General features: G+C 46.7%; 1 protein-coding gene across 1 annotated transcript in view; it reads right to left on the bottom strand.

Moving 5' to 3' along the window:
• Nucleotides 1-26,199, bottom strand: part of ELF5 (E74 like ETS transcription factor 5) — a 164,429-nt gene extending 138,230 nt beyond the window's left edge. The window contains exon 1 of the mRNA XM_069221846.1: nt 26,145-26,199. The gene's annotated coding sequence lies outside the window, so the exon portion shown is untranslated. The remainder of the gene's footprint in view (nt 1-26,144) is intronic.
• Nucleotides 26,200-26,545: the final 346 nt, after the last annotated feature.

Here is a 26,545-nt window from a genome sequence, read left to right as displayed (position 1 = left end):
CAAATTCTACATGTAATATCTCATTTGAAAGGTATTGCAGGTAAGTACTTTAGGAACTTTAAATCATAAAAATTGCATGTATACTTTTCAAGTTATTGACAAATAGCTGTTTTAAAAGTGGACACAGTGCAATTTTCACAGTTCCTGGGGGAGATAAGTTTTTGTTAGTTTTACCAGGTAAGTAAGACACTTACAGGGTTCAGTTCTTGGTCCAAGGTAGCCCACCGTTGGGGGTTCAGAGCAACCCCAAAGTCACCACACCAGCAGCTCAGGGCCGGTCAGGTGCAGAGTTCAAAGTGGTGCCCAAAACACATAGGCTAGAATGGAGAGAAGGGGGTGCCCCGGTCTGCTTGCAGGTAAGTACCCGCGTCTTCGGAGGGCAGACCAGGGGGGTTTTGTAGGGCACCGGGGGGGGACACAAGCCCACACAGAAATTTCACCCTCAGCAGCGCGGGGGCGGCCGGGTGCAGTGTAGAAACAAGCGTCGGGTTTGTAATGGAAGTCAATGGGAGATCTAGGGATCTCTTCAGCGCTGCAGGCAGGCAAGGGGGGGGTTCCTCGGGGAAACCTCCACTTGGTCAAGGGAGAGGGACTCCTGGGGGTCACTCCTCCAGTGAAAGTCCGGTCCTTCAGGTCCTGGGGGCTGCGGGTGCAGGGTCTCTCCCAGGTGTCGGGACTTAGGATTCAAAGAGTCGCGGTCAGGGGAAGCCTCGGGATTCCCTCTGCAGGCGGCGCTGTGGGGGCTCAGGGGGGACAGGTTTTTGTACTCACAGTCTTAGAGTAGTCCTCGGGTCCCTCCTGAGGTGTTGGATCGCCACCAGCCGAGTCGGGGTCGCCGGGTGCAGTGTTGCAAGTCTCACGCTTCTTGCGGGGAGCTTGCAGGGTTCTTTAAAGCTGCTGGAAACAAAGTTGCAGCTTTTCTTGGAGCAGGTCTGCTGTCCTCGGGAGTTTCTTGTCTTTTCGAAGCAGGGGCAGTCCTCAGAGGATGTCGAGGTCGCTGGTCCCTTTGGAAGGCGTCGCTGGAGCAGGATCTTTGGAAGGCAGGAGACAGGCCGGTGAGTTTCTGGAGCCAAGGCAGTTGTCGTCTTCTGGTCTTCCTCTGCAGGGGTTTTCAGCTAGGCAGTCCTTCTTCTTGTAGTTGCAGGAATCTAATTTTCTAGGGTTCAGGGTAGCCCTTAAATACTAAATTTAAGGGCGTGTTTAGGTCTGGGGGGTTAGTAGCCAATGGCTACTAGCCCTGAGGGTGGGTACACCCTCTTTGTGCCTCCTCCCAAGGGGAGGGGGTCACAATCCTAACCCTATTGGGGGAATCCTCCATCTGCAAGATGGAGGATTTCTAAAAGTCAGAGTCACCTCAGCTCAGGACACCTTAGGGGCTGTCCTGACTGGCCAGTGACTCCTCCTTGTTGCTTTCTTTGTTCCCTCCAGCCTTGCCGCCAAAAGTGGGGGCCGTGGCCGGAGGGGGCGGGCAACTCCACTAAGCTGGAGTGCCCTGCTGGGCTGTGACAAAGGGGTGAGCCTTTGAGGCTCACCGCCAGGTGTTACAGCTCCTGCCTGGGGGAGGTGTTAGCATCTCCACCCAGTGCAGGCTTTGTTACTGGCCTCAGAGTGACAAAGGCACTCTCCCCATGGGGCCAGCAACATGTCTCTGGTGTGGCAGGCTGCTGGAACTAGTCAGCCTACACAGACAGTCGGTTAAGTTTCAGGGGGCACCTCTAAGGTGCCCTCTGTGGTGTATTTTACAATAAAATGTACACTGGCATCAGTGTGCATTTATTGTGCTGAGAAGTTTGATACCAAACTTCCCAGTTTTCAGTGTAGCCATTATGGTGCTGTGGAGTTCGTGTTTGACAGACTCCAAGACCATATACTCTTATGGCTACCCTGCACTTACAATGTCTAAGGTTTTGTTTAGACACTGTAGGGGTACCATGCTCATGCACTGGTACCCTCACCTATGGTATAGTGCACCCTGCCTTAGGGCTGTAAGGCCTGCTAGAGGGGTGTCTTACCTATACTGCATAGGCAGTGAGAGGCTGGCATGGCACCCTGAGGGGAGTGCCATGTCGACTTACTCGTTTTGTCCTCACTAGCACACACAAGCTGGCAAGCAGTGTGTCTGTGCTGAGTGAGAGGTCTCCAGGGTGGCATAAGACATGCTGCAGCCCTTAGAGACCTTCCTTGGCATCAGGGCCCTTGGTACTAGAAGTACCAGTTACAAGGGACTTATCTGGATGCCAGGGTCTGCCAATTGTGGATACAAAAGTACAGGTTAGGGAAAGAACACTGGTGCTGGGGCCTGGTTAGCAGGCCTCAGCACACTTTCAATTGTAAACATAGCATCAGCAAAGGCAAAAAGTCAGGGGGCAACCATGCCAAGGAGGCATTTCCTTGCACAACCCCCCCCCAAACGAAAGAGGATGAGACTAACCTTTCCCAAGAGAGTCTTCATTTTCTAAGTGGAAGAACCTGGAAAGGCCATCTGCATTGGCATGGGCAGTCCCAGGTCTGTGTTCCACTATAAAGTCCATTCCCTGTAGGGAGATGGACCACCTCAACAGTTTAGGATTTTCACCTTTCATTTGCATCAGCCATTTGAGAGGTCTGTGGTCAGTTTGAACTAGGAAGTGAGTCCCAAAGAGGTATGGTCTCAGCTTCTTCAGGGACCAAACCACAGCAAAGGCCTCCCTCTCAATGGCACTCCAACGCTGCTCCCTGGGGAGTAACCTCCTGCTAATGAAAGCAACAGGCTGGTCAAGGCCATCATCATTTGTTTGGGACAAAACTGCCCCTATCCCATGTTCAGAGGCATCAGTCTGCACAATGAACTGCTTAGAATAATCTGGAGCTTTTAGAACTGGTGCTGAGCACATTGCTTGTTTCAGGGTGTCAAAGGCCTGTTGGCATTCCACAGTCCAGTTCACTTTCTTGGGCATTTTCTTGGAGGTGAGTTCAGTGAGGGCTGTCACAATGGATCCATATCCCTTCACAAACCTCCTGTAATACCCAGTCAAGCCAAGGAATGCCCTGACTTGAGTCTGGGTTTTTGGAGCTACCCAGTCCAGAATAGTCTGGATCTTGGGTTGGAGTGGCTGAACTTGGCCTCCACCTACAAGGTGGCCCAAGTAAACCACAGTTCCCTGCCCTATCTGGCATTTGGATGCCTTGATAGAGAGGCCTGCAGATTGCAGAGCCTTCAAAACCTTCTTCAGGTGGACCAGGTGATCCTGCCAGGTGGAGCTAAAGACAGCAATATCATCAAGATAAGCTGTGCTAAAGGACTCCAAGCCAGCAAGGACTTGATTCACCAACCTTTGGAAGGTGGCAGGGGCATTCTTTAAACCAAAGGGCATAACAGTAAACTGATAATGCCCATCAGGTGTGGAGAATGCTGTTTTCTCTTTTGCTCCAGGTGCCATTTTTATTTGCCAGTACCCTGCTGTCAAGTCAAAGGTACTTAAGAATTTGGCAGCACCTAATTTATCTATGAGCTCATCAGCTCTTGGAATTGGATGAGCATCTGTCTTGGTGACAGAATTGAGCCCTCTGTAGTCCACACAAAACCTCATCTCTTTCTTTCCATCTTTGGTGTGAGGTTTGGGGACTAAGACCACTGGGCTAGCCCAGGGGCTGTCAGAGCGCTCAATTACTCCCAATTCCAGCATCTTGTGGACTTCCACCTTGATGCTTTCCTTAACATGGTCAGACTGTCTAAAGATTTTGTTTTTGACAGGCATGCTGTCTCCTGTGTCCACATCATGGGTACACAGGTGTGTCTGACCAGGGGTTAAGGAGAAGAGTTCAGGAAACTGTTGTAGGACTCTCCTACAATCAGCTTGCTGTTGGTCAGAGAGGGTGTCTGAGTAGATCACTCCATCTACTGTGCCATCTTTTGGGTCTGATGACAGAAGATCAGGGAGAGGTTCACTCTCTGCCTCCTGATCCTCATCTGTTACCATCAACAGATTCACATCAGCCCTGTCATGGAAGAGCTTAAGGCGGTTCACATGGATCACCCTCTTGGGGCTCCTGCTTGTGCCCAGGTCCACCAGGTAGGTGACCTGACTCTTCCTTTCTAGCACTGGGTAAGGGCCACTCCATTTGTCCTGGAGTGCCCTGGGAGCCACAGGCTCCAGAACCCAGACTTTCTGCCCTGGTTGGAACTCAACCAGTGCAGCCTTTTGGTCATACCAAAACTTCTGGAGTTGTTGGCTGGCCTCAAGGTTTTTGGTTGCCTTTTCCATGTACTCTGCCATTCTAGAGCGAAGGCCAAGTACATAGTCCACTATGTCCTGTTTAGGCTCATGGAGAGGTCTCTCCCAGCCTTCTTTAACAAGGGCAAGTGGTCCCCTTACAGGATGACCAAACAGAAGTTCAAAGGGTGAGAATCCTACTCCCTTCTGTGGCACCTCTCTGTAAGCGAAAAGCAGACATGGCAAGAGGACATCCCATCTCCTTTTGAGTTTTTCTGGGAGCCCCATGATCATGCCTTTTAATGTCTTGTTGAATCTCTCAACCAAGCCATTAGTTTGTGGATGGTATGGTGTAGTGAATTTATAAGTCACTCCACACTCATTCCACATGTGCTTTAGGTATGCTGACATGAAGTTGGTACCTCTGTCAGACACCACCTCCTTAGGGAAACCCACTCTGGTAAAGATACCAATGAGGGCCTTGGCTACTGCAGGGGCAGTTGTCGACCTAAGGGGAATAGCTTCAGGACACCTGGTAGCATGATCCACTACTACCAGGATATACATATTTCCTGAGGCTGTGGGAGGTTCTAGTGGACCAACTATGTCCACACCCACTCTTTCAAAGGGAACCCCCACCACTGGAAGTGGAATGAGGGGGGCCTTTGGATGCCCACCTGTCTTACCACTGGGTTGACAGGTGGGGCAGGAGAGGCAAAACTCCTTAACCATGTTGGACATATTGGGCCAGTAGAAGTGGTTGACTAACCTCTCCCACGTCTTGGTTTGTCCCAAATGTCCAGCAAGGGGAATGTCATGGGCCAATGTTAGGATGAACTTCCTGAACAGCTGAGGCACTACCACTCTCCTAGTGGCACCAGGTTTGGGGTCTCTGGCCTCAGTGTACAGGAGCCCATCCTCCCAATAGACCCTATGTGTTCCATTTTTCTTGCCTTTGGACTCTTCAGCAGCTTGCTGCCTAAGGCCTTCAAGAGAGGGACAGGTTTCTTGTCCCTTACACAGCTCCTCCCTTGAGGGTCCCCCTGGGCCTAAGAGCTCAACCTGATAAGGTTCAAGCTCCAAAGGCTCAGTTCCCTCAGAGGGCAGAACTTCTTCCTGAGAAGAGAGGTTCCCTTTCTTTTGCTGTGTTGCAGTTGGTTTCCCAACTGACTTTCCTGTTCTCTTGGTAGGCTGGGCCATTTTTCCAGACCCCAGCTCTACTTTTTCACCCTGTGCCTTGCATTGTGCTCTTGTTTTCACACACACCAGTTCAGGGATACCCAGCATTGCTGCATGGGTTTTTAGTTCTACCTCAGCCCATGCTGAGGACTCCAGGTCATTTCCAAGCAGACAGTCCACTGGGATATTTGAGGAGACCACCACCTGTTTCAGGCCATTGACCCCTCCCCATTCTAAAGTAACCATTGCCATGGGATGTACTTTTCTCTGATTGTCAGCGTTGGTGACTGTGTAAGTTTTTCCAGTCAGGTATTGGCCAGGGGAAACCAGTTTCTCTGTCACCATGGTGACACTGGCACCTGTATCCCTCAGGCCCTCTATTCTAGTCCCATTAATTAAGAGTTGCTGTCTGTATTTTTGCATGTTAGGCGGCCAGACAGCTAGTGTGGCTAAATCCACCCCACCCTCAGAAACTAGAGTAGCTTCAGTGTGGACCCTGATTTGCTCTGGGCACACTGTTGATCCCACTTGGAGACTAGCCATACCAGTGTTACCTGGATGGGAGTTTGGAGTGGAACCTTTCTTGGGACAGGCCTTGTCTCCAGTTTGGTGTCCATGCTGTTTACAGCTATGACACCAGGCCTTTTTGGGATCAAAGTTTTTACCCTTGTACCCATTGTTTTGTGAAGAGGCTCTGGGCCCACCCTCCTGTGCAGGTTTTTGGGGGCCTGTAGAAGACTCTTTACTATTTTTAGTTTTGGTTGTCTCATCACCCTTCCCCTGGGGAGTCTTTGTGACCCCTTTCTTTTGGTCACCCCCTGTTGAAGTCTTGGACACCCTTGTCTTGACCCAATGGTCCGCCTTCTTTCCCAATTCTTGGGGAGAAATTGGTCCTAGGTCTACCAGATGCTGATGCAGTTTATCATTGAAACAATTACTTAACAGGTGTTCTTTCACAAATAAATTGTACAGCCCATCATAATTACTTACACCACTGCCTTGAATCCAACCATCTAGTGTTTTCACTGAGTAGTCAACAAAGTCAACCCAGGTCTGGCTCGAGGATTTTTGAGCCCCCCTGAACCTAATCCTGTACTCCTCAGTGGAGAATCCAAAGCCCTCAATCAGGGTACCCTTCATGAGGTCATAAGATTCTGCATCTTTTCCAGAGAGTGTGAGGAGTCTATCCCTACACTTTCCAGTGAACATTTCCCAAAGGAGAGCACCCCAGTGAGATCTGTTCACTTTTCTGGTTACACAAGCCCTCTCAAAAGCTGTGAACCATTTGGTGATGTCATCACCATCTTCATATTTTGTCACAATCCCTTTGGGGATTTTTAACATGTCAGGAGAATCTCTGACCCTATTTATATTGCTGCCACCATTGATGGGTCCTAGGCCCATCTCTTGTCTTTCCCTTTCTATGGCTAGGAGCTGTCTCTCTAAAGCCAATCTTTTGGCCATCCTGGCTAACAGGAGGTCATCTTCACTGAGAGCATCCTCAGTGATTTCAGAAATGTGGGACCCTCCTGTGAGGGACTCACTATTTCTGACTAACACAGTTGGAGACAGGACTTGAGGGGTCCTGTTCTCCCTATTTAGGACTGGAGGAGGGACATTGGCCTCCAAGTCACTAATTTCTTCCTCTGTGATGTCATCATCAGAGGGGTTGGCTTTTTCAAACTCTGCCAACAGCTCCTGGAGCTGAATTTTGGTAGGTCTGGAGCCAATGGTTATTTTTTTGATATTACAGAGAGACCTTAGCTCCCTCATCTTAAGATGGAGGTAAGGTGTGGTGTCGAGTTCCACCACATTCATCTCTGTATCAGACATTATTTTGCTAAAAGTTGGAAGACTTTTTAAAGAATCTAAAACTGTTTCTAGAATCTAATTTCAAACTTTTAACAAACTTTTAAACTCTAAAAGACAATGCTAAACAGGATCTAACACAAGGCCCTAGCAGGTCTTTTAAGAATTTAGAAAACTTTCAAATTGCAAAAATGAATTTCTAATGACAATTTTGGAATTTGTCGTGTGATCAGGTATTGGCTGAGTAGTCCAGCAAATGCAAAGTCTTGTACCCCACCGCTGATCCACCAATGTAGGAAGTTGGCTCTGTATGTGCTATTTCAAAGTAAGGAATAGCATGCACAGAGTCCAAGGGTTCCCCTTAGAGGTAAAATAGTGGTAAAAAGAGATAATACTAATGCTCTATTTTGTGGTAGTGTGGTCGAGCAGTAGGCTTATCCAAGGAGTAGTGTTAAGCATTTGTTGTACATACACATAGACAATAAATGAGGTACACACACTCAGAGACAAATCCAGCCAATAGGTTTTTGTATAGAAAAATATATTTTCTTAGTTTATTTTAAGAACCACAGGTTCAAATTCTACATGTAATATCTCATTTGAAAGGTATTGCAGGTAAGTACTTTAGGAACTTTAAATCATAAAAATTGCATGTATACTTTTCAAGTTATTGACAAATAGCTGTTTTAAAAGTGGACACTTAGTGCAATTTTCACAGTTCCTGGGGGAGGTAAGTTTTTGTTAGTTTTACCAGGTAAGTAAGACACTTACAGGGTTCAGTTCTTGGTCCAAGGTAGCCCACCGTTGGGGGTTCAGAGCAACCCCAAAGTCACCACACCAGCAGCTCAGGGCCGGTCAGGTGCAGAGTTCCAAGTGGTGCCCAAAACACATAGGCTAGAATGGAGAGAAGGGGGTGCCCCGGTTCCGGTCTGCTTGCAGGTAAGTACCCGCGTCTTCGGAGGGCAGACCAGGGGGGTTTTGTAGGGCACCGGGGGGGGACACAAGCCCACACAGAAATTTCACCCTCAGCAGCGCGGGGGCGGCCGGGTGCAGTGTAGAAACAAGCGTCGGGTTTGTAATGGAAGTCAATGGGAGATCTAGGGATCTCTTCAGCGCTGCAGGCAGGCAAGGGGGGGGTTCCTCGGGGAAACCTCCACTTGGTCAAGGGAGAGGGACTCCTGGGGGTCACTCCTCCAGTGAAAGTCCGGTCCTTCAGGTCCTGGGGGCTGCGGGTGCAGGGTCTCTCCCAGGTGTCGGGACTTAGGATTCAAAGAGTCGCGGTCAGGGGAAGCCTCGGGATTCCCTCTGCAGGCGGCGCTGTGGGGGCTCAGGGGGGACAGGTTTTTGTACTCACAGTCTTAGAGTAGTCCTGGGGTCCCTCCTGAGGTGTTGGATCGCCACCAGCCGAGTCGGGGTCGCCGGGTGCAGTGTTGCAAGTCTCACGCTTCTTGCGGGGAGCTTGCAGGGTTCTTTAAAGCTGCTGGAAACAAAGTTGCAGCTTTTCTTGGAGCAGGTCCGCTGTCCTCGGGAGTTTCTTGTCTTTTCGAAGCAGGGGCAGTCCTCAGAGGATGTCGAGGTCGCTGGTCCCTTTGGAAGGCGTCGCTGGAGCAGGATCTTTGGAAGGCAGGAGACAGGCCGGTGAGTTTCTGGAGCCAAGGCAGTTGTCGTCTTCTGGTCTTCCTCTGCAGGGGTTTTCAGCTAGGCAGTCCTTCTTCTTGTAGTTGCAGGAATCTAATTTTCTAGGGTTCAGGGTAGCCCTTAAATACTAAATTTAAGGGCGTGTTTAGGTCTGGGGGGTTAGTAGCCAATGGCTACTAGCCCTGAGGGTGGGTACACCCTCTTTGTGCCTCCTCCCAAGGGGAGGGGGTCACAATCCTAACCCTATTGGGGGAATCCTCCATCTGCAAGATGGAGGATTTCTAAAAGTCAGAGTCACCTCAGCTCAGGACACCTTAGGGGCTGTCCTGACTGGCCAGTGACTCCTCCTTGTTGCTTTCTTTGTTCCCTCCAGCCTTGCCGCCAAAAGTGGGGGCCGTGGCCGGAGGGGGCGGGCAACTCCACTAAGCTGGAGTGCCCTGCTGGGCTGTGACAAAGGGGTGAGCCTTTGAGGCTCACCGCCAGGTGTTACAGCTCCTGCCTGGGGGAGGTGTTAGCATCTCCACCCAGTGCAGGCTTTGTTACTGGCCTCAGAGTGACAAAGGCACTCTCCCCATGGGGCCAGCAACATGTCTCTGGTGTGGCAGGCTGCTGGAACTAGTCAGCCTACACAGACAGTCGGTTAAGTTTCAGGGGGCACCTCTAAGGTGCCCTCTGTGGTGTATTTTACAATAAAATGTACACTGGCATCAGTGTGCATTTATTGTGCTGAGAAGTTTGATACCAAACTTCCCAGTTTTCAGTGTAGCCATTATGGTGCTGTGGAGTTCGTGTTTGACAGACTCCCAGACCATATACTCTTATGGCTACCCTGCACTTACAATGTCTAAGGTTTTGTTTAGACACTGTAGGGGTACCATGCTCATGCACTGGTACCCTCACCTATGGTATAGTGCACCCTGCCTTAGGGCTGTAAGGCCTGCTAGAGGGGTGTCTTACCTATACTGCATAGGCAGTGAGAGGCTGGCATGGCACCCTGAGGGGAGTGCCATGTCGACTTACTCGTTTTGTCCTCACTAGCACACACAAGCTGGCAAGCAGTGTGTCTGTGCTGAGTGAGAGGTCTCCAGGGTGGCATAAGACATGCTGCAGCCCTTAGAGACCTTCCTTGGCATCAGGGCCCTTGGTACTAGAAGTACCAGTTACAAGGGACTTATCTGGATGCCAGGGTCTGTGGATACAAAAGTACAGGTTAGGGAAAGAACACTGGTGCTGGGGCCTGGTTAGCAGGCCTCAGCACACTTTCAATTGTAAACATAGCATCAGCAAAGGCAAAAAGTCAGGGGGCAACCATGCCAAGGAGGCATTTCCTTACACTTACCTACATCAAACAAAGGAATGTTGGTACCTGTGTTAAATACAAATCATTTGATGTACTTTCCTGAAACTTGAATCTTGTGGTTCTAAAAATAAATTAAGAAAATATATTTTTGATACATAAAAATCATTGGTCTGGAGTTAAGTCATTGAGTGTGTGCTTCTTCAATTGTCTGTGTGTGTACAACAAATGCTTTGCACTACCCTCTGATAAGCCTAACTGCTCGACCACACTACCACAAAGAGAGCATTAGTATTATCTACTTTAAGCCTCTGGCGAACCCCTGGACTCACTATATCTCAATTTGATACAGTATATATAGAGCCAGCTTCCTACATTGGTGGATCAGTGGTGGGGTCCACGGCTTTGCATTTGCTGGACTACTAAGCCAACACCTGATCACACAACTGAATTCCACAATTGCCTTTAGAAAACTGATTTATGAATTTGACTACTTTTTCTACATTTTTAAAAGTCCTGCTAGGGCCTTGGTTAAGTCCCCTTAGCATCTCCTTTTTTTAGTTTAAAAGTTACTGTCAAGTCAGGATTTAGTCACTAGAAGTAGTTTTTAGTTTCTAAAAAGTAATCCCAACTTTAATGACATAATGAGCAGCTCAGAGGAAATAGTGATGGAACTCAACCTCACTCCTTACGTCCATCTAGGGATGGCAGAGTTAACGTCCCTCTGTAAGCTGAAAAAGATACGAATAGGTTCCAAGCCTACCAAGGTCAAGCTCCAGGAGCTCTTGGCAGAGTACATCAGTGACCATCCTGCTGAGAAGAAAAAAACCCACTCAGACAGGGAAGATGTTAGAGATGAGGAAGATGACCTCCCCGTCCTCACCTAACTAAGGAGACCAGGGTCTCCAGACCCCTGTCTCCAAGGATAGAACTCACTGGATCTGGATCTTCCACAGGGTAGTCCAGCTCCTCTGGGAACATTAAGGGCAGCCTCAATGAAGAGGACATCCTTTTAGCAAAGATGGCCAAAAGGATGGCTTTGGAGCAACAACTTCTAGCTATAGAAAGGGAGAGAGCAGAAATGGGCTTAGCACCAGTGCTTAATTTGTGCTTGTTGTTTCCGGTGCTGAGCACCAGTACTTATTTTTGAGGGCCGGGGCTTATTCTTCTGCCTCAAGCATTTGCTGTGGGAAAAAGACACATATCGGAAAAAGGGATGAAGGGAAAAATGAAAAAGTGTCTCAAAGGGAGAAAGTAGAAAGCTGCAAGAGTGAGCTGAGGGGTAGGGAGTGGCTTTATATGGATTGAAGAGACCCGAGATGGCTTCAGGATTAGGCTGCCTCAGTATTCCATGTTCACACATTTAATTGCAGCAGCCATGTGTTTAAGAGAAGGGCTTTGGGCACCGGCACCTTTTTATTTACAAATTAAGCACTGCTTAGCACCCATTAATGGGGGCAGCAATATAAATAGGGTCAGAGAGGATACTGACATCCTAAAAATCCCCAAAGGGATTGTCTCAAAATATGAAGAAGGTGATGATATCATCAAGCGGTTTGAGAGGGCTTTTGCAACCACAAAGTTAAACAGATCTCACTGGGGAGCTCTGCTTTGGGAACTGTTCACTGGTAAGTGTAGGGGTAGACTCCTCTGACTCTCTGGTAAAGATACAGAATCCTATGACCACATAAAGGCTACCCTGATTGAGGGCTTTGGATTCTCCACTGAGGAGTATAGAATTAGGTTCAGGGGGGGCTCACAAAACTTCGAGCCAGACCTGGGTTGATTTTGTTGACTACTCAGTGAAAACACTAGATGGCTGGGTAACTGGCAGTGGAGTGCATGACTATGATGGGCTTTATAATTTGTTTATTAAGGAACACCTGTTGAGTAACTGCTTCAATGATAAGTTGCATCAACATCTGGTAGACCTAGGTCAAATTTCTCCCCAAGAATTGGGAAAGGAGACAGACCATTGGGTCAAGACTAGGGTGACCAAGACTTCCACAGGAGATGACCAAAAGAAAGGGGTCACAGAGCCTCCCCAGGGGAAGGGTGGTGAGACACCTAAGGACAAAAACAAAGAGTGTTCTTAAGGGCCCCAAAAACCTACTCAGGAGGGTGGGCTCCAAGCCTCTTCATAGTCCACAAATGGGTACAAGGGTAAAAGCTTTGATCCCAAGAAGGCCTGGTGTCACAACTGTTGACAGCATGGACACCAAACTGGAGACATGGCCTGTCCCAAGAAAAGTCCCACTAGCACTACTCCAGTCAGTATTGGAATAGCCAGTCTCCAGGTGGGATCAACAGTGTGCCCAGAGCAAATCAGGGTTCACATTGAAGCTACTTTAGTCTCTGAGGGTGGGGTAGAAATAGCCACACTGGCTGCCTGGCCCGCCTAACACACAAAAATACAGGCAGCAGCTATTGATAAATAGGACAAAGGTAGAAGCCCTGAGGGATACAGGTGCCAGTGTCACCATGGTGACAGAGAAACTGGTTTCCCTAGGAGAGTATCTGGCTGGACAGACCTATCCAGTTACCAATGCTGAAAATGTAACTAAGGTCCATCCCATGGCTATAGTGACTTTAGAATGGGGAGGAGTTACTGGCCTAAAACAGGTAGTGGTCTCCTCTGCAATCCCTGTGGAATGTTTGCTAGGGAATGATCTGAAGTCCTCAGCATGGGCTGAGGTAGAGCTCAAAACCAATGCAACCATGCTGGGAATCCCTGAACTGGTGTGTGTGAAAACCAGAACACAGAGCAGAGCACAGGGTGAAAAAGAAGTATTGGGGCCTGGAATAATGGCCCAACCTTCCAAGAGAAAAGTTAAGAGGACTGGGGGACCAGCCTCTGAACAGCAAAAGAAACAAGACCTCTCTTCCCATGAAGATGTCTTATCCCCCGAGGGAACTGAGTTCATGGAGCTGGAGCCTTATCAGGTAGAGCTCCTGGGTCTAGGGGTACCCACAAGGGAACAGCTGTGCCAGGGACAAAACACTTGTCCCACTCCTGAAGGCCTGAGACAGCAAGCTGCTGAACAGGAGAAGGGAGATGTCAGTAGCTCTCCCACAGGGTCTATTGGGAGGATGGGCTCCTTTACACTGAGGCCAGAGACCCCAAACCTGGTGCCACTAGGAGATTGGTAGTGCCTCAGGAGTTTAGAGAGTGTATACTCACTTTGGCCCATAACATCCCCCTAGCTGGGCATTTGGGGCAAACCAAAACATGGAGCAGACTTGTGAACCATTTTTATTGGCCCAGCATGTCCCAAAATGTTGGAGAGTTTTGTACCTCCTGCGTCACCTGTCAAGCCAGTGGCAAAACAGGTGGCCACCCAAAGGCCCCCCTCATTCCACTTCCAGTGGTGGGGGTACCCTTTGAGAGGGTTGGTGTGGACATTGTGGGTCCACTTGAACCGCCCGCAGCCTCAGGGAATCAGTACATACTGGTAGTAGTGGATCAATCTACCAGATACCCTGAAGCAATTCCCCTTAGGTCAACTACTGCCCCTGCAGTAGCCAAGGCAATAATTGGTATTTTTACCAAAGTCGATTTCCCTAAGGAGGTGGTTTCTGACAGAGGCAAAAACTTCATGTCAGCTTACCTGAAACACATGTGGAATGAGTGTGGGGTGACTAACAAATTTACCACACCATACTATCCACAAACCAATGGACTTGTTGAGAGATTCAACAAGACATTGAAGGGCATGATCATGGGGCTCCCTGAAAAACTCATAAGGAGATTGGATGTCTTCCTGCTTTTCGCCTACAGAGAGGTGCCTCAAAAGGGACTAGGGTTTTCCCCCTTTGAACTTCTGTTTGGCCATCCTGTAAGGGGACCACTAGCACTTGTTAAAGAAGGCTAGGAGAGACCTCTTCATGGGCCTACACAAGGTGTGGTGGACTATGTGCTTGGCCTCTGCTCCAGGATGGCTGAGTACATGGAAAAGGCATCCAAAAACCTTGAGGCCAGCCAACAACTCCAGAAGTTGTGGTATGACCAAAAGGCTGCAATGGTTGAATTCCAGCCAGTGCAGAAAGTCTAGGTTCTGGAGCCTGTGGCTCCTAGGACACCTCAGGACAGATGGAGTGGCCCTTACCCAGTTCTACAGAAAAAGAGTCAGGTCACTTACTTAGTGTACCTGGGCACTAGCAGGACACCCAAGAGGGTGATCCATGTTAACTGCCTGAAGCTCTATAATGACAGGGCAGACATAACCATGTTGATGGTTACTGATGAGGATCAGTAAGCAGAGAGTGAACCTCTCCCTGACCTCCTCTCAACTGATCCTAAGGACGTGTCAGAAGATGGAGTTGTCTATTCAGACACCCTCTCTGCCCAACAGCAATCTGACTGCAGGCACGTCCTACAGCAGTCTGCTGAGCTATTCTCTTTGACCCCTGGTCAGACACACCTGTGTACCCATGATGTGGACACAGGAGATAGTTTACCTGTGAAAAACAAAATCTGTAGACAGTCTGACCATGTCAAAGAGAGCATCAAAGTGGAAGTCTACAAAATGCTGGAGAAAAATACATCATAAAGCACTAAATCCATTTTGGAATGTTCAAACAGTATATATGTGCATGACACACAATCATCATCTTCTTGTATTAGCTGCTCCTTATAAATAAGTACATGCATGCTTTCTATTCAAATTGAAACAATGGCGTTACTGTGTTGTATTTTAAAACTGTATTGCATTTTTGCTAGGTATTAACGTTTCCAATTTATGGATTGATCTCAATTATGGAAATCTGTAAATTATACCATAATTATATTAATAGATAAAGTTGCTTACATATGTACGCTTAATAAATAATTTGATTTCTGGTGAGTATGGGTTTTATGACCCTTTTGGCTAAGGTGGCATTGTTCTGACTGTTAGTGGGAGTCCTACATGTCAGAACAGAGCTGTTGTGGGAGTGCTCCGATTTCAGGGCAGCGAGGAGGCCCCTTTCAAACTGCTGCTTTCAGTAGTGGGAACATGACATCCGCATGGTCACATGAGCGGTCTGCTCCATGAGCCCTGCCCTTTGTAATAGAAGAAAATGCATAGTGCTAATCGCGTGAGCAAGCTGCTCCGTGATTCCCTTCAATCTGGACAAGTGTAAACGCACGAGCAGACTGCTCCGCAATCACAAAGCTTTTGTTGTGATTTGATATTACATGTGCTTTGCCAAGACAACAATAGGAAGAGGACTGAGAAGACATCCTCCATTTTCACTTGGGAAATGTTTGCTTGTTAACACGTGAGAGCTAGACAACATGTTACCATAGCAATTAACAATCCCTGCATTTTTCTTCTCCTTATGAGATTCTAAGGGGTGACCTTGATGGTAGAAAAGATACAAGAGATGGTCAAGGCTCCTCTATTGAAGAGGAAGCATAAGAGTCTGAGGACCTAGAGTTTGACAAATATGTGTTTGATCCACAAGAGAGCTCAGACCTCTTTGAAAGCCCTGATGAGGATCTGGATCACACATCATTATCAAGAGATTTAAAAGATTTTTTGAGGGGTAATATGTTTGACCCTAACATGATTAGGCATCCTCTGAGCTCAGAAGGATTGCCCATGAACCATGTGGCAAAGTTTTTAAAATTCTGGATTAGAAAACCCTTTGACGAGGACACCAGTGATTTGTTGAGGGCAGCGTGCCCAAGACCATTTGTTGGGGATAATACCTGCAAAACACCTAATCTCGACCCAGAACTTATTACACTTTCATTTAAGTTCAGGAAATATCCCAGAAAAGAGATAGAAAGATGTCTGAAGCAATGTCAGGATAAAGTTCTGAACATGTTGGGACCTTTAGTTTGCATTTCTGAAATGGCTGAAGAAGCCAGGGTCGATGTGGAGCTCCTGAGAAGATGGGCCCAACATGCTGTATGCCTGTTAGGAAATGCAAATGCAGGTTTGATAAAGGAAAGAAGTAAGGCTGTCCTTATGAGGATGAACCCCAAGTTGGCAGATTTTTCTCAATATAAGGCTAAGGGGGAGCCTAATGGACTTCTCTTTGGATAACGTTTTGCAGAGTTATTGGGGAAATATGTCTCCACATTCACCGCCTTTAGCAAAACAGGGTTGTGTTTTTGGTACAATGTTTTTTGGAAGCGCTGACAGGAGGAGCCTGGCTGTCGGCTGTGGATCCAAAAGGTCCCAGTACTATTCCCAAGAGCCCATAAACTATGGAAGGAATTATCGTTCCAACTCAGGCTTCTATCCTCAAAAAGGTAGAAGTTCAAGATATCATAGAGGAAGGTAAAGACCACGAGTTTCAGGAGTTCAAGATGAGTCCTATCATCCTAGTTGGTTATTCCCATTTAACACGTGGGAGAAGATTGAGGTTTTTCATTCACAGCTGGGAAAAGATAACAAGAGACACTTGGGAGTTGGACAGTGTAGGCAGTTTCAAAATAGTTTTGGGGAACACCTGTGCAAAACAGACAATCAGGAGAGCCAGCCTTGGATTTGGAAAAGATAGAACAGATAGCTGCAGAAGTTGCCTAAATGTTAGAGTAAAGGACAGTAATAAGAGAAGAAGAATCAGGAACAGTAGAAACTTTTGTGAGTATGGTTTTTCTCGTATACAAGAAGGACAAAGGTTGGTGTCCAGTTATAAATTTGAAAGAATTTAACCAAATTCCTGTTATACAGACATTTCAGGATGGACAGGATTCAACTACTGAGGGACATTTTGCAGGAAAAATACTGGTTAGTGAAATTGGATTTAAAAGATGCATATTTTACAATACATATGGAAAAAGACTCCCAGAAATATTTACGGATCAGGTGGAGAGGTGTCCTGTATCAATTTCTTTCCCTACCTTTCGGGTCGTCCACAGCTGCTTGGTGCTTTACCAAGGTGATGCACCTTGTAGTTGCCTTCCTGAGAGGAAGAGATGTTTGACCGATAATCTATTTGGACGACATATTGTTAATGTCTCAGAACAGGATACATTTGCTGAAACGTCTTGCATGGACAAGGGACCTTTTAGAGACTTTAGGGCTTATAATAAATGTGGAAAAGTATTTTATTTTCCCCATGCAGAACCTAGAATTTCTGGTTTTTTTTAGGTGGATAGTCAATTGTTTTAGTTAATTATACCACAGAAAACGATAATAAAAAGATAAGTCAGGAGATAAAAGTTGTTTTGTAAAAGTAAATTGTTCCCTTTAGAGATCTAGGGCCAGATGTAGCAAAGGGTTTGCGCCTCGCAAACTGCGAAAATCGCCGTTTGCGAGGCGCAAAAGCCTCTTTGCTATTCAGAAATGCATATTGCGAGTCGGGACCGACTCGCAATATGCATTTCAGAATCGCAAATAGGAAGGGGTGTTCCCTTCCTATTTGCGATTCGGAGTGGAATGCGATTCCATTTGCGACCGCATATGCGGTCGCAAATGGAGTCGCAATTACCATCCACTTGAAGTGGATGGTAACCCACTCACAAATTGGAAGGGGTCCCCATGGGACCCCTTCCACTTTGTGAATGGACCCACAAATATTTTTTCAGGGCAGGGAGTGGTCCGAGGGACCACTCCCTGCCCTGAAAAAATACCGAAACTAAAGGTTTCGGTTTTTTTTTTAAGTGCAGCTCGTTTTCCTTTAAGGAAAACGGGCTACACTTAAAAAAAAAAACTGCTTTATTTAAAAGCAGTCACGAACATGGAGGTCTGCTGACTACAGCAGGCCTCCATGTTTGCGAGTGCCTAGACTCGCTATGGGGCCGCAATTTGTGACCCACCTCATTAATATTAATGAGGTGGGTCATTGCGACCCCATAGCGACTCGCAGACGGTGTCTGAGACACCGTTCTGTATACCAATTTGCGAGTTGCAAATTGCGAGTCGCAGGGACTCGCAATTTGCAAGTCGCAAATTGGTGTTTTGCTACATCTGGCCCTTAGTGAGAGTCCTTAGGCGTCTATCATCATTCGTTTGAGCCATTTCCCCAGGTCCATTGCATTACAGAGCTCTTCAGAGACTGAAGGTTTTGGGACTGAGGAAAGGTTTGTGGTATGCAAACCCAATTTCATTATCCGGATTGGATGCTAGGGATGGTGGTTAGAAAACACAGAAACTTGGAAAGGCAAGCATTCTTTAGAAATGTTCCTCAGATTATCTTAGAGTCAATTGCCAGCAATTTCCACTGAGCGCATGATTGACCAAGGTAGAAACAGGGGGCAAATTGCCCAAGGAAGAACAATTGCTACACATAAACTGTTTGAAGGTGTTAGCTGGTTTGAACGCATGGATGAGCTTTAAGGATTTATTGGCGAACAGTGTAACTTTGATTAATTTAGACAATTTTACAGCTGTTTCATAGATCAATCAATTTGGACAGCTTTAAAATGAAAGGATTGGCAGAGTTAGCAAAACGGATATGGTATTTTTATTGGCAACACAAAATCCTGATGAGAGCAGAATATATTCTAAGGCAGGAGACTGTGAAAGAGTATTGGAATTGCAGATACCTCAGGGATTTCAGCGGCAGGAAGTTGAATCCAGAGGTTTTTAATTTGAATCAGAGGTTATGGGGACCAATTCAGGTGGCCTTGCTTGTGAGCAGACTAACCTACGATGTACCCAGATACTTTAGTTGGAGACTGGGTCCTGGGGCAACAGCAATATACGCCTTTCTGCAGGACTGGGGAAGAGAAGGAGGACATGCTTTTCCCCCTTCTCAATGATCCAGAGAGTGTTGATCAAACTCCTGTCTAAGAGGTGCAGAAACATTCTAATAACTCCTTATTGGAAGTCTCAGGTTTGGCTCACAAATGGAACCAAACGTCAGTAATGGAACTCACAATAGAGATGCCCTGCTTAGTTCCAGTTACTGTAGGGCTTTTGGTGGTTTAAGAGGGAGAGGAACATCCTTTGGTTTTAGAAAGGAGTATGAACCTTCTTGTTTGGAAGATTTCATGGGCACCAGTAGATATTCAGACCTTTCAAGAAAAGCTAAAGACTTTTGGATGAGTCTGGGGCTCCAGACACCAGAAAAAGATACAAGTGACTATGGAAGGAATGGTGTGGTTGGTGCATGGAAAGGGGTTTGGAACCAATAGAGATAAAGCATCTAAGGTAGCACACTATTTGGCAGATTTGTTCAACTCTGGTCTTTTCTATAGGACAATTAACCGTTACAGATCATCCGAGTCAGCAGGACATGCTGTGATTAACAATTTTGCAGTGAGGAGTGATCCTTTGACAAAGATAGTAATGAAAGGAATTAGGCTTAGGAGACCCCCTAAGGCTGGTTACGATTCGTTCCCTGATGTTGGATAAGTATTGATTGTTCACTCCATGACCAAGCAATAATTACCTTTCCCTTAGACAGACATCTTTCAAGACAGCACCTGTACTTAGGGTACAGTAGGGTTTCTGATTTTAAGGCCTGGGAGAATTCTAGATACTATTCTCCACAAAGGCTACACTTTGATGTTTGAAAAAGAACTAACACCATGTCTGAGATTATCTTTTACCCCTATTTTCATGAACGTGCCAAGTTATGTGTAGTACATTGTATTAAGATATACGAAAACAAATTTTTAGAATTTAGAGCAGATGGAGAGGTGCAGTTATTACTGTCGTATGTGAAGCCTTATAGAGATATTTTAACAGCTACATTGTCTAGATGGGTGAGAACAGTTATGAAAGAAGCAGAAGTTGATCTTTCAAGTTTTGAGCTCACTCCTCTCGAGGTGCAAAGGCTAGCAAGGTCTTCCGGACAGGTGGTTCTCTTATAGAGATTTTGAAGGTGGCAGACTGGTCAAATACAAATACTTTTGAAAATTTCCATTTAAGACCTGTGGAGCATGTGAGCAGTCTGGCACTGGATAGCTTTTAACATACATAATGGTAGCCTCTGGTCTTGTAATGGAATGGTGATTCTCCAATTAACATGCAAAGAGAATCTTGATTTCATTAAAGACAACGGAGGCTAACATTATCCCGTCCTCCTCTCCCTTGGTGTTACGAGGAGATAAATTAAATGTTTATTTTGAATTTATGACAGAAAAGTGAATGTTTAACATGGAATAAGACATGTTTTTGCTAAATGAAGAAATTTGTGGATTCATGTTTTTTTATTTACAGATATTTTGCTTTAAAGGTTTTTGGTTAAAGATGAAGGACATATCCTGTTTCTTCGCAGCTTCAAAGAGGAAGATGATTGTGTGTCTTGGATATATATACTGTTTGAACATTCTAAAAGGGATGTAGTGCTTTATGATGTATTTGTTGCGTTCCTTAAAAGGCTGCATGTTGTTGCAGCAATAAAAGGTTATTGCTGCATAATAGTAGCCTCTGTTGTCTTTAATGAAATTGAGTTTCTCTTTGTATGTTTATTGGAGAATCGCCATTCTCTATACAAGCCATGATTATTTGGAACGTCCTAATACCTCATTAAAGACAATCACTCATATGGAAACTGAAACTTCAAGCTACCGTTCTGAACTGAAATCATAGGATGTGTTACGCATGCTATTACAACTTGGTCAGTATCAGGGCCCCCATGCTTTGTGCCTTCTTTCTGCTCCTTTCCCCTTGGGAGTTTGGGTATCAGAACCTTGACTAAATTTGTGATGTTTGCAGCAACGTAAGTCACAAAATGGAACCTCGTAGACACAAATTCTTGATACATTTTAAATAGTGCAGTAAAACGCTCCAGCAAAAGGTAAACTGTGTTATGTTATGCAGATTTTTAGAGCACACTATCACCAAGGAGGGTATCCTGGCGCTGAGTGGGTATGAGTCTAGGCACAACTATGGACTAGTGGGACTGCTTGAAAAGCCAGGTCTTCAGCTTCTTGTGGAATTCAACAAGTGAGGATGAGGCTCTTATGTGTAGTGGCAGATCCTTCCATGCTTTAGGAAAAATGTAGGAGATCACCTGACCTCTGGATCTGGCTTGCCATATGGGCAGGATTTGTGTAACTAGTAGTTCGGATGCGTGGAGTTGTTTGGAAGGTTTTTGAAATGTGATTGTAGAGTTATGCCAGGCCACTGTTAGGTAGTGCCTTAAAAGTATGGGTGATGAGTTTCAATTGGTTTATTGGTGAATGGGGATCGAACGGAGCACCTTTAGGCATGGTAAGATGTGAGTGCGACATGGGAGGTTGAGAGTGACTCTGGCTGTCGAGTTATGAATGGTCTGCAGCCTACTGGTGAGTATTTTGTTGATCCTGACGTAGACCTTGTTCCCGTGGTCATTATGGTCGTCCTGATGCTAATTGGAAGCAATTAGAACATCTTCCTCAGCATCTTCAGGGTATGGAAGCATAAGATGGTGATGGAGTTGAATTGGGCAGTTACGTCGAGCTTGTTATTGTTGATGATTCTGAGGTTCTTGGCGGGGTTGGCTGTGGGCCACCAGGTGGAGTCCCACAGTGATGTGCTGCATCCAAAGATTATTAGTCTGATCTTGTTGGTGTTCAGCTTTAGTCAGTTAGTCTTCATCCAGTGGGCGATTTCTGTCATGCAGACACTGATCTTGATCCAGGAACTGGGCGTCCTGTCCAGGAGGTAGAAAATGAGTTGTGTGGAGTCAGCATGGGAGAGGATGTTGATCTTGTGAGGGTGGATGATGCTGATTCGAGGAATCATGTATACATTGAAGAGGATCAGGCTCAGGGAGGATCCTTGTGGAACTCCGTAGATGAAGCCGATAGTCTCCAAGGAGTGCCAGGCTGTATTGTTCCAGTCAGTAAGGAGCAGATCCATCAGACTATGGCGGTCATTCTGACTCTGGCGGGCGGCGCCATTTGGCCGCCACGCGGCCAAAATACCGCTTCCCCTATTCTGACATTCCCGCTGGGCCGGCGGGCGCTAAGCAAGTTAGCGCCCGCCGGCCCAGCGGGAATGAGGGCCGCAACACAGGAGCCGGCTCCGAATGGAGCCGGCAGTGTTGCGGCGGTGCGACGGGTGCAGTCGCACCCGTCGCGCTTTTCACTGTCTGCTAAGCATTATACAATGTGCCGAAAATCTTTAAGCAGACAAAGATGAACATAACCCATGAAACTTCATAAACTTTGTAAACAGTGAAAATTGTAACTTTGTAAAACTAGGCGGAATAAAAAACAAACATTGGCAAAGCCAATAGGTCTCACCTACAAGAGATCTATTGGCTTTGTCAACGTCTTTTAGCCAAGTTGTTCTGTGCAACGTGACTGGAAACAAAATAAAAGCACTATGGTGTGTTCAGTTCTGACTGTGTCGTCATACTTTTTTGTAATTGCTGGCGGGACTGGAGGCAACACGGAGGGAGGAAGGGCAGGTGCAAGGCCAACATGGGCAACAAAGGATGTTTGGAAAAAGCAATATCATGCGACCAGCACTAGCTGCATCATAACACTTGTTTATTGCAGGAGGCCAGAGGCAACACAGAGAGGGGCAGAATACAACACGGAGGGAGGGTGGATGGGCAGGCAACAGACAGGGAGAGACTGAGAGTTGGCGGTGGGAAGGAGAAGCTGGGATCAAGCACATGTACAAGCAAATGAGAGTGAAAGTGAAGTCAACCACTGGTAAGCAGTGAGTGGCCTTTAAGTTTACTGTTAGAAAATAAAAGGTCTCAAAGAGACAATGCAAATGCTGTCTAGGCAAGACCTAAAAGTGTGCACACCACTAGCTGTGATGCCTGTGCGACAACCTGGCTTCAACCAGAGCATTCCAGAGCCGTAAAATCAGCATCAAGTTTACAGCTGAGAAACAGATGCAAGTCTTCTCGCAGCAGCATATCATATTTTGATCTAAGTGATATAGATGACCACACAATGTCAGCCCTTGGGGTTATTGACCCAGTTGGATCAGTAGAAGGCTGAGATGGGGGTCACAAGAAGATGGGACCATAATTATGTTGATTTATTTTGTAATTTTATGTATGTCCTTTCTAGTTCACAGTATGTAGCTAGAACAAATATCTTAAGCATTTATTGTACATCAATACAGATTGTCGCCACACCGAGACCTATCACAGCTGTGCCACTTCAGTAAGACACACAGCATTGTGGAAGATGTAATCCTTGCAGGCTTTCATTTAGGGGCATATTTATGGAAAAGTGGCGCACCATTCATGATGCGCCACTTTTCTAGCGCCCCATTGCGTCCCCCTAATGACACCATGTGTGCGTCGTATTTACAATATGGCATACCATGGCAGTCATGTCCACATTAGCGTCATAATTTATGACGCTAATGTGGTGCTTTGCTGAATTAGAACCATAAATTATGCAGCTAATGCAGCAAAGACAGGGAGGCCTATTGTTTTCAATGGGAGCGTGATCTTAACGCCTACCTTAGGCAGGCGTTAATAATGATGCTAAAAATGGCGCGGTTACATCTAGTAAATTTCACTGTGCAATTTGTCTGGGCCTCCTACTTGGGAGCGCCCCCCCCTTGCATACATTATGCCTGGGGCAGGCATTATGTGGCGCAAGGGTTTACAAAGTGGCGCAATGCTTGCATTGCACCAGTTTGTCAATATGGCAAGTGGGAAACGCCACTTTTACGCCACATTTGCATAAAAAAATGATGCAAATGTGGCGCAAGCTGGCGTTAAGGGCATCATAAATATGCCCCTTAGTTTTCCAATCTTCATTTATGTGAAATAAATACCAGTTTTCAATGAGAGAATGTCATTTCATTTAAACCGTGTGTTTCACTGATATCATATCCTAACATCACTAGGTTGTGCTCTCACTAAAGCTGCTAAGAGAAGCTTAACCTTGCTAGATAGTATTGAGTTTTATTGGTGGCTTGGAGCTCATATACAGCAAAGTGGCGCATAGACAGCAAAGTACTGAACGGTACATGCTCCGGTGGTGCAAGCTTTTCACCCCTATGTGTGGCTTTGCATGTCCTCGTAGATATGGAGTAAGATAAAACAGTGCAAATTGCTGCGTTGCCTTAGTCTACGCAAGGGAGGCGTTCCATGGGCGTTGCGGTGGGTTTTCCCACGCAACACCCATGGTTTTTGACACTGCCCCAGATTTACAAAATCACCTAAACCTGGGGCAGCGCCAAAACCTTACGCCTCCCCAGAGTAGGCGTAACAAGGATAAATATTCGTATTTCTCCTAGTTTTTTCCTCTTTCCATGTGTGCTGCATTCTGGAGCACATATGGAAAGAGGAAATCGCCTCTCAAGATTGTTTTTGTGCAGGAATGCTCTCCTTCCTGCACAAAACCAAACGTGCATACAATGCACGCACCCTTCCACCATGGCGCTACGCGGCCAACTGTTCGCCAGCGCAAGGGAAAAGGACAGGAATGCACCCTATTTCCTAAATACAGTGCCTTCATGCCCTTTCACGTTGGCGTGGGGCGGCGCTGATAGAAGGCTTGAGGCGCTGCCCTACGCCAATGCCCCATTAATAAGGGCCTGTGTCTTTAGGACAGACTAAAACATGCAAATTGCATGTACTTTTAAATAACAAAAGCCATATATCACCAATTTAAATGTTTTGCAAGCAGAGTAAATGTATAAAAGAACACTGGATCTCAATTTGAACCTTGTCGTTTCTGCAGTCTAACAAAGGACCACTACACTCTACTAGGAACTCAAACTGGAGAGCAGAACAATCATTTAATTGCAGTGGGCTTGATCGACATACCATCTGTGCAATGCGAAGCGTGAAAAACACATGAAAGCCAATAGCTGAGGTGGGCTGACCCAAAGCCCACCCAGTCTCTCTCAGCTACCTGTTCAGCGTCATTGAAATGTTGATAACGTGTGCCCTGGTAGAAAACGTGTCTCTGGCCTCACCTAAAAAGGATATCAGTTCTGCTACTCGAGTAATAATATTTCTACAATATCGTGATAGGTTCAATGTTAAGAAGTAAAAAACAAAGACCTATTGTGTAGTGCATCCACCCCATGACTATACGACATACCCCCCCTCCCAACTGTTTATCCTTTGTAATGTGTCCGGGAGAGGGATCCTTCAATATTCTGTGCTATAGTTTGCCTTTGGTATTATTAATTTTAAAAAATAATGATAAAACGTAAAAAGAGAATGTGAGAGCTCGTTAGGGATATGTTTCAGCCTAAATCTTCAGTTCTGGAAGGAAATTTCTCGAAAAGGACGTGTTAGGTAATTCGGGAAATCTGTGCGTGTAGTAATGCCACCTTTCTTTGCGGGCACGGGCACCTTGTGGAGATGCCCTTTCTATAGGGTGACCAGATCCTGAGAAGAAAAAACCTCACTGTTTTCAGTCACCACCTCCAAAAACCGGGACAGAACCCAAATTTGCCGAAATCTGCCGGGACAATTGGCGGAAAACCGGGAGTGTCCCGGCAAATCCAGGGCGCCTGGTCATCCTACCTTTGTATTCAGGGGCGTAGCAATGGCCACGTGGGCCCTAATGCGAGCACAGAAACCGTCGCCCATATCTCTTGCTTTGGCAGTAAAAAACTACTTCTGATGGACTCAAGTCGGCCCATCACCACTAGACCTTGGTGCCACTGCACCTACTGCACTATTGATGGCTCCGCACCTGTTTGCATCATTCCCGCAGTGGCTGTCGGAGGGGACAGGGTAGTGGCAAACGTCATTAAAACTAGTTCTGCGTGGGAGGCCACTGGGACACTTAACCGTCTACACACATCAAAGCCTGTGCACGGATTTTAGAGTCCTAGGCAACCCCTCTTCCCTGGTACACAAGCCACATTTGCTGCTCTCAAGCCTCGGCACCACCCCAGTGCCCGCTTCCCCGAGCGCCCCAGGCAGCTGCCCTCTGCAGACCTGGCCCTGGCATTGCTGGCAATCACATCTGCCTCAGGAAACACTGCGCGCGAGGACCCAAATGCACATGGAAGTAGGAGCAGAGGGCTTACGTGTCAGTCGACGCCAGGTAGGGTCCTACAAGGAGTACAGTCTATGCTTGAGTCAAACCTGAAAGTAGCGCGCGCTCGATATTGATACGGGCACCTGCACCCACATGATGTATGAACAATAACCTTTTTTTTTTTTTTTTGCTGAAGGACAGGTTTGTTTTGTTTTTCAGGTTCTCAGACACATACCCTTTTATGTGACGGTAACGTGGGACGGGGAGCGATTTCTCCATCCGGGCGCTGATGTCACCTCCTGGGCACCGCAGCGATGGAGTTCTTGCCACACAGGACAACAGTTGGGAGCAGGGAGGGGCACGAGCTGGAGACCTGCCAACGACAATAAGTGTTGGTAGGATTTTGGCTGTGGACCAAGAGGGTTGGCTCAGCGGATTAATTCGCCTGTGGCAGCGATCTGGGTGCAACCTGTAGGTCAGAAGTTCCAGGCTGCTTGGCTATGTCCCGCTACGCAATTCCACTAGTGCTTAATTTGTAAATAAAAACATGCCGGTACCCAAAACCCTCCTCTTAAACACGCGGCTGCTGCACTTAAATGTGCGAGCACGGAATACTGAGGCAGCTAATCCTGGGGC

This window comes from Pleurodeles waltl, chromosome 3_1 (genome assembly GCF_031143425.1).
Source record: "Pleurodeles waltl isolate 20211129_DDA chromosome 3_1, aPleWal1.hap1.20221129, whole genome shotgun sequence".
NCBI lineage: Eukaryota > Metazoa > Chordata > Amphibia > Caudata > Salamandridae > Pleurodeles > Pleurodeles waltl.
Note: the sequence above shows the minus strand (reverse complement) of the source record. Positions and strands in the feature narration are given on the sequence as shown.